Genomic DNA, 2535 nt, shown 5'->3' with positions numbered 1-2535 from the left:
TAGAGACGAGGTTTCACTGTGTTAGCCAGGAGGTCTCGATTTTCCGACCTCGTGATCCACCCGCCTCGGCCTCCCATAGTGCTGGGAATACAGGCCTGAGCAACCACACCCGGCCTCCAGTCTCTTCTCATCTACAGGTTACTCCTCCATCACTTTCTTTTCCTTATAACATAACTTTTGAATAACCTGGGTCATTGAGAGGTTTCCACAGTTTGGACCTTGATGATACTATACTAACGATGTAGTTTAACACATTCTTTTGCACTCTGAATTTCCTTCAAATTAACTCCTTGGATCCAGAGGTTCCATCAGACTCAGCCTATGTCTTTGGCAAGGCCATATGTGGCGGTGTGTTCTTTAATCAAGAAGTATATCATGCCTGGTCTTTGCTCTTTCTGTAATGTGAGCAGCTGTTAATGCTCAATGCCCAGATCCATTAATTCACTCCGGTTACAACATGTAGATATTCTAATTTCATCACAGAGTTTTCATTGAGTAGCTGGAATAATTTTGTACAGACATTTTCCCATTCATCTACCGTTTGGCTATCTTGTGTTGCAGTTCTTACAGGGAAGGCAAAATAAAGGTGACTGTTAGCAAAAAATCTGATAAAAATCCCATTTTCCTTCCCTTAAAAAATATATGCATTTTTGGTCCAAATATCAAAAATATTGATTTTTTTCTTTCTTTTTTTTTAAGAGTCCAGTAGTTTTACTAGAATTGTTGTTGGCCATTTGAGGTTGATATTTTCCACTACATGCTGTGCTTTCCAGTGAATAATGACTGGCTCTTTGGATCTCCTTTCTCAAATCCATCAGACTCCCAGTTATTGCTGTCTTTCTCCTGCACATTCAATAGCCTGATGAATTTATGGCCCTTGATGGTCTGTGCTTACCCCCATGTATGTTTTGATACTTTGTCAGCTAGTTTTGTGGTAAATACTGTTCATGGGTTTGGAGTTTTGATATTTAGTTGCTCTGTTGATTTAAATGCAGATTCAGAAAGATTCAAAACCTTAGACTGCCACTGTTGGCTTTATGTTCCCCGAATTCTCTGCATTTCTATTTTTATAAACAAATACATTTTTCGTTAAGCACACATCAATGTAAATACAATTTAAATACAATAAAATTCACCCTTTTTAGTGTATAGTTTTATGATTAATGTATGCATTCATATAATCAACATAACAATCAGCATATGGAACATTTCTGTTTACTCACAAAAGTTTCCCAGGGGTTCTTTGCAGTCAATCCTCTCTTACCACCATCTGTCCCTGGCAACCCCTTTCTGAAATGTCATACACATGGAATCATATAATACATATTATTTAGTGTCTTGTTTATTTCACTGAACATAATGCTTTTAGATTTATTTATGGTTTTGCATGTATCAACAATTTGTTGATTTGGTGCTGAATAGTATTCCTTTGTGTGGTTGTACTACGTTTGTTAATCTGTTCATCAATTGATGAACATTGGTATATTTCCAGGTTTTAGCTATTACAGATGAAATTGCTAGGTTCGCATACATATATTTGCAGAGATATATGTTCTTATTTCTCTTAGTTCTTAATTTTATTTTTCTAGGCACAGGATTTCTGGTTTATATGACAGATATATATTTAACTTTACGAGACACTACCAAACTGTTTTTCAAAATGGCCATACCGTTTTGCATTAGCTCTGGATTCCCATTTGTTCTACAATCTTGCCAATACTTATTTTCATGTTAATTTCAGCCAAGTTAATAGGTACATAGCTGTATCTTACTGTGGTTTTAATTTGCATTTCACAATGAATAATAATGTTCAGTCCCTTTTCATGAGCTTATTTGACAGTTGTATATTTTCTTTGATGAAATATCAAGTCTTTTTGCTTTTTTATGGGATGTTTGTCTCATTATTGAGTTGTAAGATTGTATTATGTATTCTGGATACAAGTCTTTCAAAAGATGTGTTTTGCAAATATTTTTCCCAATTTATAGCATGAATTTTCACTGTTTAAATAGTGTCATTCAAAAAACAAATGTTTTCATTATGTAAAGTCCAACTTATTAATTTTCCTTTTGTAATTTACGGTTTTGTGTGTGTGTGTGTGTGTCTGTGTGTGTCTGTGTGTGTGTGTCTGTGTGTGTGTGTCTGTGTGTGTCTGTGTGTGGGTATGTCCTATCTAGGAAATCTCTGATGAACTTAAGGCAGAAAAGATTTTCTCTTATGTTTTCTTATGTAGAGTTTTTTTAAGTTTTAGAATTTTCATTAAGGCTTATAATCTATTTCAATCTCATTTTCTTAATATGGTGTGAGATAGGTGTTGAATTTCGTTATGTAACATCTAGATTCCAGTTATTTCAATCCTACGTGTTTAAAAAAAAACTACTCATTTTCCAATAAATTACTTTGGCACCTTTATAAAGAATCAGTTAACCATATATGTGTGGATCTACTTCTGGCTTCAATTCTATTCCATTGCTCAATACATTTATCCTTAAATAAATACTACCCTGTTTCGTTTAGGTTAACTTTACAGCAAGTTT

The sequence above is a fragment of the Mandrillus leucophaeus genome, unplaced genomic scaffold (genome assembly GCF_000951045.1).
Source record: "Mandrillus leucophaeus isolate KB7577 unplaced genomic scaffold, Mleu.le_1.0 Scaffold110, whole genome shotgun sequence".
NCBI classification, from domain to species: Eukaryota; Metazoa; Chordata; class Mammalia; order Primates; family Cercopithecidae; genus Mandrillus; species Mandrillus leucophaeus.
Note: the sequence above shows the minus strand (reverse complement) of the source record.